Source organism: Myxine glutinosa, chromosome 14, assembly GCF_964187855.1.
Source record: "Myxine glutinosa chromosome 14, kmMyxGlut1.1, whole genome shotgun sequence".
Taxonomy (NCBI): Eukaryota; Metazoa; Chordata; class Myxini; order Myxiniformes; family Myxinidae; genus Myxine; species Myxine glutinosa.
This window is the reverse complement of record NC_136274.1, coordinates 49504046-49516774: the sequence shown is the minus strand read 5'-3', so window position 1 is coordinate 49516774 and position 12729 is coordinate 49504046. Positions and strand designations below refer to the sequence as shown.

The 12729-nt window shown below is 45.6% G+C and overlaps 1 long non-coding RNA gene across 1 annotated transcript; it reads left to right on the top strand.

The window, feature by feature from the left end:
- The first annotated feature begins 1166 nt into the window (after positions 1–1166).
- On the top strand, positions 1167–9229 carry LOC144888843 (uncharacterized). Its single transcript, XR_013621406.1, has 2 exons — positions 1167–1381; positions 7108–9229. It is a non-coding gene; the product is annotated as an uncharacterized LOC144888843 (long non-coding RNA).
- Positions 9230–12729: the final 3500 nt, after the last annotated feature.

The window sequence follows — 12729 nt, the reverse complement described above, 5'->3', positions numbered from 1 at the left end:
GTACTTGCACGGCAAGATAACCACGTGACCAGAACCCACCTGGTGGCGTAAACTCAAAATAACCAACATGCGAAAACAAAAATGCAGCGCTATACGACAGAGATACTGTACTTGCACGGCAAGATAACCACGTGACCGGGTGGCGAAAGCTCGTAACTCAGATCTCGGCTCGCATCTCAAAGCAATAAACCGCCCGAGCGACGGCTCGTATCTCGAAAAACTCGTAAGTTGGGGCACTCGTAAGTCAAGGTTCCACTGTATATATATATATGTCAGGTCTCAGATTTGTTACTGCTTAATGCTCAATTATAAATGCCGGTTGACTGACGTATTACCACGTAAGCTATGTTATAAAATGCTGTTCTATAATGTTATTTCATGAGTTAATAAAATGTATTCGAACCTTAGGTAGGCTGCTTGAATCGTAGACATAAATCCTTTGATAAATTGCCAAAAACATTAACTGTTTTGTTTAATGACAGTGACGCCTGAGTTACAATGAGGTTTTTGCTTCGCTTTCATTTAAAATGAGGAAAGGCTCGCTTCAGTCGTGTTGGACAAATTGTATACGTGTGCACTTTCGAGGCTAGATAAGGCCGGTCGTAAAATCCCTATCATGATTCTCAGACGGCGCCTCGAGCCGCGGGCAGGAGAACGCTCACATGCGCGTGATTTTGCGTAACACTAGCAGAATGTTTAGGTTGCAGACATAAAACCTATCGTGAACCATATATATTTTGTATTAATCACAGCGACGCTTGACTCTGTATAAACATGCTCTGAATTACTCATTTTGAACAAACCCATATACTTTATGGGTTTGTCGAAGCCAAGAATGCACCCTCCCTTTAATGAGTTATATTTTCTGCCTCGTCGGAGTTTTGAAATCACATCTGGTCCGAATGATAAGGTGCGTGCTGCACTCCCCCGAATGACAGAGCGGATAACGGTGGGGGCTAGGAATGACGGGGAGGGACTCTCGCCAGTCGCTTTGTTCTCTCGGAGATTTTCTGATAATCGTATTCATATATAAATGAATGAGAATCAATGTGTTTTCAGGAAGGCTTGACTTGGCATGTTCTTGCTGTAGCTTGCTGTAGATGTCTGTCTCCTCCGGATCCGTATAAAGTGTTATTTTAATAAAGGTCTCGTCATTCTCAAGCCTGTTGGTGGAACTCTGCTTCGATCAGAAAAGGTGGTTTCTGACATTTGGTGCCGTGACTCGGATTGCAGCAGACAGAGGACAGAGAGAGCGGACCCCGAGCGACAGAAGGAAGGCTGTCCGAACGCCGGGACGCCGGCACGTCGTACCTTCCTTCCTGGAGCGGGTTCAGCCCGTTCCTTTCTGCCTTCTGCTCTGCCTGCTCTCCGAACAGAAATTGTAAGTAGAGGCTCATTTCAGGCCACAGAATGGCGTGTCTTTGTTGAAATCACCTGGATATCATTTAAGAGTAACGTTACAATATTTGCGCTGGATAAACATTAAGAGTAAAGCTAAGGATAGATTTAGCGCTGGATATTATTTAAGAGTAACGTTACAATATTTGCGCTGGATATTATTTAAGGGTAACGTAATAATTAACAAGGACGAGGGGGAAAGTGAGGTCGGACAGCCATATAGGTCGAGCCAGGCCGAGAACTTTCCAGGAAGGAACAGCCCAGAGACAAGATGGGGTATGCCATTGCATGCCAGGGAAGGAGGGCTGTGGTTAACTTAGACGGCCAAAGGGACATGGCCAGGAAGGGTGAAATGCATAGGTACCAGGTAGGTTTGACAAGAAGGTAGTGACAACTACGAGGTCAAGCCAGGAAGCTCTAGACTAAGTTCTAGACAAGAGGTCCAGATAAAGCAGGCCAGGATCTGGTGGACAAGAGAAAATAAATAAGCTCACAGGAAATGGGCCAGGTGGCCACAGGGTGAGAAGGACAGGTTAGGTTTTGAAATATTGAAAATTGAAGCAGGAGCTGCATTGTAGGAATTTGAAGCTTCAGAGCCAAAGGAAGCAAGTTCAGGAAGCAAAGTTCAGGACAAAACAATTAAGGAGGTAGTTAAACAAGTAAATCAGCGAGTGATGCCGCTGGACCAGATACCAGACCAAGACCCCCCACCCCCCCAAGACCTGAGCTCAGTCCCAGGGCTCTAGGCAACACCCCAACACCCCGCCCTGCCTTCCCTTTTTTTTTCTTTCACCTCAACCAACCCCCGTCCAACCCGTCCCAAAAATCCTTTTCCTTGAATGAGAGACGTAACATGAATGAGCAAAGATTGTTTGGGAGTGGCTGGAGAAAGGCATGATTTGAGTCGATCTGAGTTTCGCGCGAAGAATGGGAGACTCACTCGTATATGAATGAGGAATGAATGTATATTGGGATGTTAATTGACGTGTGTGTCTGGCCAATGTGTTTGTCTGTGTGTCATGTGCAAAGCAGAGGGTTTCGGTGTGAAACTTTGTAAGCGATCTGCTCGACTTGGGGGAAATTCAGGCCGGGAATGTCCATTTTAACGTCTATCCGAGAGAACAGGCGAGGTCCTGAACTGAGTCCGGATTTTCATCTGTTTGGGAGTTGTTTGGGAAGCGAATTGATATAAATCGGGTCAGGAAAGCACCCGGAGTGCCCTTGTCGATCTACTGTTGATATGAAGCGGTTTCTTGGAGATGGTTGCAGAATTCGAATCAATATGTGTGTTTTACTTGAATTGAAGAGTTCATTCAATGGCAGATATTGTGTATTGTATGTGTGGGATGTATCGCTGAGGCAGCTCACCTTTGGAATTGGTGTCATATAGTGCATTTTGGATCAGAGAGGTCAAGCGTCGGAGATCCTGTTTTTTTGCGATGTAAACCCCGCCGCGAACGCGAATAGAGCGGCGTGCAGGGAGTGTTGGGATTCGTGTGGAGGCACGAGGGTGCGCGCCAAGACGGGGGGGGGGGGGGGGCGGCGTGGCGTCGTCGCGTTGAGATGGTTGTGCCAGGTCGATCGGCGATCTCTGAATTTAAATCGGATTTTTGTCATGTGTGTTGTGAAATTAAACGTCTATCCGAGAATCCTGGCAATGGTCGTTTAACTAAAGTGTGGTACAAACCTGTGTTTCCGCCGTGCGGCTCCGTGGAAGTTTGGGTAGAGGGATATTGGGTGTTCAGACAGGAGCCGAGCGAGCCGCGAGTCACGGGTGTGCTGTATGAGATTTGCTCAGAGTGCTGGCGATAACTCGCCCACTCTCAGAGGAGGATGTGTGCCCAAATGCATTGTGGGTCATTTCGACTTTGCTGGATGTCGGACGTTCATGTCAGACGAGCCATGTCGGAATAGTGGCCGGCTGCGACATATATGCCAGGCAATGTCACAGGACGAATACGTTACTTATAAGATGGATTTTTATTTAAGATGGATTTATAAGATGGATAGATGGATGGATTTATTTAAGATGGCTAAAATAAACGATTTCAAGACAGAGTAATTAATTTCCGGAGCCAAGTTCCAACAGGAAGTCTTGTTCATACAGTAAGGTACAGTGCGGAGTGGCGGCTGGAAGATGCATCGATGCATTTGTGTTGACCAATTCGAAGTTTGACCTTTTAAAGTTTAGTTGACCTTTGTTCGAGATATGCAAGGGAAAGGTCAGAGGTAATTCACTAACCTTGGAAGAACGACAGGCGGAGTCAGCCCTTCCTCTTAAGAGAGTCTACAGGGTGTTGCTTTAACGACAGGATATATAGGACTTAAATCTGGAGAAGATGGATTTGAGTCACGTTAAATGGAGGACATTTGTGAGGATGAAGAGATGCAAGTAACGTGGATTAAATTGTGGTATCACGAGTTGGGTGCCAGAGATATTGTGGTTATTATAACTCACTGATTATAGGGGGCGCCGGGCGCACCGAGTACAGATCGGGTTGCATGATGGAGCACGCATGCATGGATTTTGGCTTTGCGAGGCTCCGGATAGAAATTGGCATTTCGATGCTGTGGATTATATTGTACCTGCCCGGAAAGGTGATGTCCTGTGCTGGGGCTGGCGACAGGCCTCTGTTATTTGTCTGTCTGTCGGTCTGATTGTAAGTCTTTGGTACTGGGAGGGCTAATTGAGTGCTCAGGCGTCATTGTTCCATGGAGGCAGGAGCTGTGAGTCACAAAATGTAAATGTAACACAGAGAGATGAACAGGACAACAATGGAGTTTATATGGACGGGTTTGGGGATGCAACTTCGTCCGGGGGTTTTGGTCCAGCCTGCAAGGAGTCCAGGGGCTTGTTTTAGGGCTGGGTCGCCAAAAATGGGATGCTGTGCCCATCTGGATGTAAAATTATCCATCAAGGACGGGGAATAATGTGCAGTGTGATTGGGTAAGAGGTAAAGGCCATAAAACACCAACCCCATGAGGAACGAAATAAATGGAGAGATGTTGGGATCACATGATGGTTGGGATTGAAGAACAACCTACTGGGATTTCAAACCTGTGTTTGGGTCTGGGGCAACTGGGTGATGGGCAATAGTGTATGAGTGAGTAATTATGATCTGTTTAAGTGTAAGAGGCGGTGGAGAAGAAAGGGGTGATGAAAAGTTATTTGTTTAGTGTGAAGTAGGTTGGTTGCTTACTTGTCACAGTAAGATGAGAGTTGTGTTTTTAAGCTTGGTCTTTGAATGAATTGTTGCTTGGAATGTGTTGATTGGAAAAGTGATTTCTGATCGCTGATCCGATCTGGTTTTGAATTGTTGATTTAATTTTGAATTGATTGGAGGTAATAAGGATTTGTGTTGATTTCCTGATTTGAGTTGATCTGGAAACAAAGACAGATGGGATTAATGTGTATATCAGGAACATTTTGGAAAGGAAATATGGATATATGACATTACTAAAATATAACCAAGCAATTGAGAGTTCTTGGGTTAATGGGATATAAATAAATGCATCTACAAGTTGATGGTTTATAAAAATTTAGTTCTGGATGATACTTAAACGATGAACAATGTTGGCAATATACAAAGAATGTGACTTGTTTTTTGGGGGGAAAACATGTGGTTTAAATTTGGTTGGCTAAGTTTTAAAGATGGAGATGTTTCGCAGAACTCTTATGATTATTTACATGAGTGGTGGACTATTCCATGGCGAAGCATTTTCCAGTTTATTGAAAGTTGGATAAGAGGGAGTATCCAGGAAAAGATGTTCAAGTGAACTTGGTGCTGTGAAAAGAATGTCGAGTTAATGGAAGTGTTTTGTTCGATTAATTTTGTTCAATTTGTGTTCAAATGACCATCGATGTTGGGGGCAAAGTTATGGGTGAATTTGGTGAGTGGGTTGTGGGCAAACGAAGATTAATTTAGATTTATCATAGTTAAGTTCGAGGAAGTTGATTTGAAGCCAGAATTTCATTTGGATGCCAGAAAGGAGAAAGGAGATGCTGAAAGCCAGAAAGGAGATGCTGTTGTCTACTCTGAATGACAGGTGGCGGTATCCAGGGCGCTGAGGAGTTTGTTCACGTTGTAAAGTTTGTTTATTTAGTTTGTTTATTGTAGAGAAGAGTGCTTTTGGGATTCCGGAGCCAGAGTGGATAATTTGAGAGTAGTAGGTGGTCCTTGTGGGCTTGGGAGTGAACTGATTTGGGTTTAATAGGCACAAGCTGGTCTAAACAGGGTGAGGAGGATGGTGTGATTGATGATGTCAAAGGAGGCGTTGAGGTGAGGAGAATGAAAATGTTGAGGTTGCCGGCATCAGAGGAGAGAAAAGGTCGCTGGTGATTTTGAGGAGAGCAGTTTCAGTACTGTGGCTGGAGCAGAATCCGGATTGGGATGTTTCATACAGGTTATTGGCAGAGTGGTGATGTTTGAGTTGAGTGGCCACAGCACGTTCCAAAACTTTTGACAGAAAGGGTAGATTGGAGATGGGTCTGAAGTTATTTAGGGTGTCAGGGTTTAGTCCAGGGTTTTTCCAGAATGGGGGTGAAGTTTCACGAGTTTTTGGGGAAATCGGTATGTGAAGCTGGATTAAGTTGGAACTGCTTGATGAGCCATGGAGATGGATTGGGTTTTGTTGTTGGTTGTCTGGGAGTTCGGTTGTTGCATTGCCAAAGGTTTCTGTGTGGTGGACACACTCGTTGGCTGTTGTCTTGTGTGACGTGGGTGGAGATGTATGTGGCTGTGTGTGGCTGCCTGGAGGGGAAGGCGGCTACAGTGGTTGATATTGGTTGTGGGTTGTCCGGGGTGCTTCGATTTGCATAAGGGGTGAAGATTGGGATATTACATTATTTTGAGTAAGTATTGGCATGAGTAATTACAGAAGTAATTATGAGTTATTATGAGTAATTAGTGGTATGAGTATTAGTTATGAGTTCCAGGTGTTGAGCTAGTTATGCTAGTTATCCAGCTAGTTATGAGTAAGTGATTATTTTAGTAAAGTTACATGTTTCGCTGTGTTGTGGATCTGGGGACAAGCTAGTTTGATGGGTACCCTGGGGTCTTCGGCGTGTCTATGTGTTTGGCTGTCTGTCACACCGGACTCTTGAATGGGTTTTCATGAGACGAATTTCAGACATAACAGTGAGAATCTATTTTGAGCGAATCACAGTGGGTGAGGAAAACATTGTGTGTGACCAGACACCAGAACTGACCAGAATTGAAATTGGAAGTAGACCAGGTTATTTCTATTATTTGTTTATTCGTGAAAATAAATAAATAATAGGGGGAGGTTAATGGAGGTTAATGGTGGTTTGTTTGTGTTAATGGAGGTTAATGGTGGTTTGTTTGTGTTAATGGAGGTTAATGGTGGTTTGTTTGTGTTAATTCTAGTTGAAACTCTCGCTGAAGTAATTTTCGTTTATTTTTATTTTTTTGATTCGATTTGAGAGTTGAGATGATTGATTTTTTATTAATTTTATAATTTTATTTTTATTGATGTTGGAAACAGGTAATGGGATGCTGAGAGAAGGATTGAATTTAATTTGAATTGGACTGGATTAAATGGGATTGAATTTAAAAATTGAATATTGGATAAAATTGGATCCACTTGAAAAAAAGTGGATTAGGAAATTGGAGAAAAGGTGTTCTATGAAACTATGAATGGAATGAATTGAATCTATGAATTGGAGACCTGTAGACCAGGCGCTCCCAGGAGACTTGTGGACCAGGTGTTCCACCAGAGGAAAAAGACCAGGTGTTCGTGGAGCACTTCACCTGCAAGAACGCCTTGGAACCAAGGTGGAAGGGACCAGTCCAGGTGTTGCTGACTACACCAACGGCAGTCTTTTGCGAGGGCAAGACTTCGTGGATCCACGCCACGCACTGTAAGTTGGCCATACAAGCACCAGACACTACACCACAGCAACCACAGTAAGGATGGGCCTAATCATAGGTACAATACTATTGATAGCGACAGCAGCTAGGGGAAACTCCGATTCCAATAGATGCGAAAACGAAACCCGACACCTCACCGTAACATGGGGACAAAGAGTATCACTACCATGTTTCGAACAGAAAGCCCTGCACACAAATTGGGTGAACATAAATTGGCTAGCACTGTCGGCAGGGCCTGGACGCGTTGGCATGGTACTACAAAAGCAACGAGAGTTCCGGGAAGACGGGCAAGCTAGAATTAAGACCTTGGCCCAACCAGGATACCAATGGGGAACCCCTGATTTTAAGCTACAAACACGCACACGCCTAGGGAAAGACATGACCATGCAGGTCCGGTGCAGCGTCTGGACCCCTGGCGCGGCCAGGGGCGAAACTAAATACACACCATGCATCGAATACATACTCACGCCACACCCCCAGAATAAGGCCCCAAAGAAGGGGGAAAACACATATTGGAAAGTGGCCAGGGAGGTGGCAACAATTCAAAATAGGACACACTGCTGGTCGTGCATGCACTTTCCCCAAGCAGGCACCACAGGAATACACATGATAGTGCTACCTCTGTCCCTCAATGACCTCTGCTCACAACCTATCGATTCCCCATGTTTAGTCACCACGCTGGAAAGAGAAGGGGTTGACAACGGCAAGAGTTGCAATCGACAATTTAATTATCGCCCGTCAATGATTGCCCATGTGGCCGAGAGGCCTGCCCCCGTCTGGGTCAAACCACAGAAAGGGACGGTCTGCCTCCAGGGTTCCGGCCACTTGCGTATGGGAGAATCAGAATGCGCCTACACTCTCCCCGGGAAGCTGGGACAAGGGAGCTCGGGGATTACACTACGAATAGTACTGCAAGATAAACACAACCACAACATAACGGCTATAACATTCTCTAGGGGGGTTAGTAGGATTAATGGGGTGGTAAGGGGAACCCAGTGCTTATCCACCCACCTGGTCCCACCCCATGGGACAATGTTTATATGCGGCGACAAGGCTTACCCCTATTTACCAAATAATTGGGGGGGCACATGTTATCTGGGTTCAGTCCTTCCTGACGTTGAGATACTGGATGAGCTAGACCCAAAGTCCTTGGACAGGCGTTATAAGAGGTCAGTCATGAACGAAGATGGAACCACTAAACTACACGGGAGCCTATGGGAAAAGGTGTTTGGTTTCTTCTTCCCAGGAGCGGGCACAGTCATGGATAGTTTCCGGATAGATAAATTGGCTTTGGCCCTAGAAAAGGTGGCAAACGACACCGCTACGGCTCATGACATACTATTGGATACGGTGATTCACATGCGTACAATGGTGATGCAGAATCGGGTGGCTTTGGACATGCTCTTGGCAGAGAAAGGAGGGGTATGCGGAATTATAGAGGGAAAATGTTGCACTTACATACCCGATCCATCTGAAGGAGTGTCAGCCGCAATAGTGAGACTAAGGGAAACTAGCCACGCCCTGACGATCGATCGGATCGCGCGCGAAAATTCTTATACATTTAGCTGGCTCACTGACTGGTTCCAGGGATGGACGGGCACCATAGTGAAGTGGTTATTGACCGCACTGGCTGTGATAATCGGGGTAGTAATTTGGGGGGCACTAATGAAATCTCTAGTCCTCCTCTGTATGAGAAAGTATTTTACAGGATGGAAATTGAAGAAGCCGCCGACAACGACTATGGTTCTGACCACAGAGGCCGTCGACCTGAACGGGTCCTTCAACAAGGCAGACGTGACCGGCGCTCCAGAAAATTGCATTGAATTTTGTAATGACTGTGATACTTGTGTTGATCCCATGTGGGAACTGGCTGCTGCCTGTAACGGTGTCTGTGATGACTGTGATACTTGTGCTATAAACCCCTTGCGTGTACTGGCTAACGCCTCTTATGTATTACAAGCTGACAGCTGCACGCCCCCTTCTGACCCAACTATGGATCTGATTGCGACGCTGGGTCTGGCGGTTGAGGGACCCGACGCGGATGTCCTAGACCCGCAAGCCGACCAGGCGCCCATGGGAGACTTTGACATAAAGGAAGTCCCTCTCTTTTCTTCAAATGTTTCGGATCTCTTTGATCCACATGTTGCGGATCTCTTTGCTTCAAGTGATTCGGATTCGGATTTTTACGCTCTGTACCCTGACCAGGAAATTGAGACACAAGATACTGACGACATTTTGTATTCCCCAGAACAGCAACACGTGAGGGACCTCATGGGCATGACCGTTGATTAACTTCGAAGATCTGCAAGGACTGCGTCTGCAAAGGGTGGGGGGAGCCAGTTCCGCAGGGGAAGTGATGCACCCTCTGGCGGAGCAGAACCTCATCTGGACCAGACGTCTTCGTTGTGGATCCGAAACGTTAATGAACTTTCATGTTTTGAGCCCTCAGGCTCCAAGCACGCACCACACGACACGTTCCCCAAATGCACGGGCGAGGCGCTATGGGCGCACGGTATGCCCTTGGGAGATACCCGCATTACACGATGGTCTTTCAATAAAGCCCGATGTGGCACGTTGTCTCTTGAGATACTTTGTCTCGACGAGACAAGAGGAAGGAATGTCAGGTCTCAGATTTGTTACTGCTTAATGCTCAATTATAAATGCCGGTTGACTGACGTATTACCACGTAAGCTATGTTATAAAATGCTGTTCTATAATGTTATTTCATGAGTTAATAAAATGTATTCGAACCTTAGGTAGGCTGCTTGAATCGTAGACATAAATCCTTTGATAAATTGCCAAAAACATTAACTGTTTTGTTTAATGACAGTGACGCCTGAGTTACAATGAGGTTTTTGCTTCGCTTTCATTTAAAATGAGGAAAGGCTCGCTTCAGTCGTGTTGGACAAATTGTATACGTGTGCACTTTCGAGGCTAGATAAGGCCGGTCGTAAAATCCCTATCATGATTCTCAGACGGCGCCTCGAGCCGCGGGCAGGAGAACGCTCACATGCGCGTGATTTTGCGTAACACTAGCAGAATGTTTAGGTTGCAGACATAAAACCTATCGTGAACCATATATATTTTGTATTAATCACAGCGACGCTTGACTCTGTATAAACATGCTCTGAATTACTCATTTTGAACAAACCCATATACTTTATGGGTTTGTCGAAGCCAAGAATGCACCCTCCCTTTAATGAGTTATATTTTCTGCCTCGTCGGAGTTTTGAAATCACATCTGGTCCGAATGATAAGGTGCGTGCTGCACTCCCCCGAATGACAGAGCGGATAACGGTGGGGGCTAGGAATGACGGGGAGGGACTCTCGCCAGTCGCTTTGTTCTCTCGGAGATTTTCTGATAATCGTATTCATATATAAATGAATGAGAATCAATGTGTTTTCAGGAAGGCTTGACTTGGCATGTTCTTGCTGTAGCTTGCTGTAGATGTCTGTCTCCTCCGGATCCGTATAAAGTGTTATTTTAATAAAGGTCTCGTCATTCTCAAGCCTGTTGGTGGAACTCTGCTTCGATCAGAAAAGGTGGTTTCTGACATATATATATATATATATATATATATATATATATATATATATATATATATATATATATATATATATATATATATATATATATATATATATATATATATGTCGGGAAAGATCGTAATAGACTTCCACCACAAGATGAGAATGACAAACTTTTATTAAACACCAAGTAGCCAGCTGGGAGGATCGGAGACATCTACAGCATGAATGGACAGCATGCCAAGTCAACCTTCCTAAGGAAACACCGATTCACAGTTCATATATATAGAGGCACATTAATCAGAGAATCTCCGCTAAAGTTTGCGAGGACAAAGTGAAATGGGCAGTTGTGCTGTGGGCAGCTCCTCTACTGGCCATCCCCCACTGTTGATGTCTTGAATAGACGTTACAGTTGTAAATGGACTCCTTTTCCTTCATGCTCCAAGGTTACTTTTCTTGAGTTTTGTTTTTGAGATGGGTAGCACCTCCACAGCCTCTTGGCTTGGTGCAAATCTCTATCCAATTGTGAGTTGGTCTTTCTTACCACTAGAGGAGGTGCAGACTTCATTCTTTGGAGTGGGCTCGGTGCCGCCGCACAGACTAACACAAATGGTCTGTGTCCCATAATTAATTTATTTTATTTTCCTTTATTTCCAACACACATTTAGTTTGTCAAAGGCTCTTACCTACCCCCAGCCCTTCCCCCACCCTCCTTCGCCCCATCGGAAGTAGCTTCTCACCTCGGGGATCCCCGAGCTTGTGATTCGACATGACGTTTGTCGATCTCTTCTCTGCATGGCATTCCTCCGAGGCTGCATGCAGCACGCAATCAACTGGAAGGCCTTCTTCGGCTTCGCAGACCTCCAAGCCCGTTGCGTGTGTCGGTGAAGTGTTTTTCCTTGCCCTTCTCAGCATTTCCTTCCCAGCGAGGTCTTCCTCATATCCTCTGGAGACAGGAACACTCTCGGAGCATCGACTTGGTGGGGCTGGGAGGATGGGGGTATGTGGGCCTGCAATCCACATGTCTCATATTGGGATTCGTCTTTGCTCCTTGATTATTCTCTCTCTCCCCTCTCAATTTTTTTTTGTATACAAGATCGAGGCTTGTGTAAGAGCTAACATTAATCACAAAAAAAAAAAACTGACACATAAAACATATAATAAAGGGAGCGGGAGACAAGATGGGGAGAGGGGGAAGCACACAAGTACAACATTTGAGAGCAGGGACATGGGGAGATCTGTGGGAGGGAGAGGGCTTGGGGGGGGGAGGAGGCGTGGGAAGGGGGGTGAGGAGGCGTGGGAAGGGGGGTGGAGGTGGGGTGGGAGAGGTATAAAACATATGGACACTGCTAGGACTTCCAGGGAAGAAGTCTGTATTTCAAAAAAGTGGATCTGGGGTGAATAAACGGGGGTAGAAAAGATCAAGGTTTTGGATGGGGGATGGTGGTGAACAGCTGTTTTAAAGACCTGGAGGGAGGAGTGGGATTGAATAGAGTGTGGGAGTTTGTTCCAGAGGTGGGAGAAAAGAGGAATGAAAGAATGAAAGAGTGAAGGTGAGGTGAGCAGAGAGTCTTGATTTAGGCAGTTTCACCAGAAGAGTGTTGCTGGCAGATCTTGTGTGTCCTGAAAGAATATTTGGGGGACAGCACAGACAGAGCAGGGGGAGCTAGGCTGGAGAGGAGTCGGGAGAAGAAAGAAAGACACCAACCTGCCTGCGATGAGAGAGTGAAAGGCCCTCAGAATCAGCTTCATCGTGGGAGATACCAATGATTCTAAAAGCTTTGGTTTCTACAACGTGAAGCTGAGCTGGTTGTGAGGCAGGAGCACCAGCCCAGGCAAAGAGCAATACTCCATCAAGTTGTGGATCAAACCTTTTCATGTGGTGAGAATCTCAGTAATGCCTAGAAAGGAC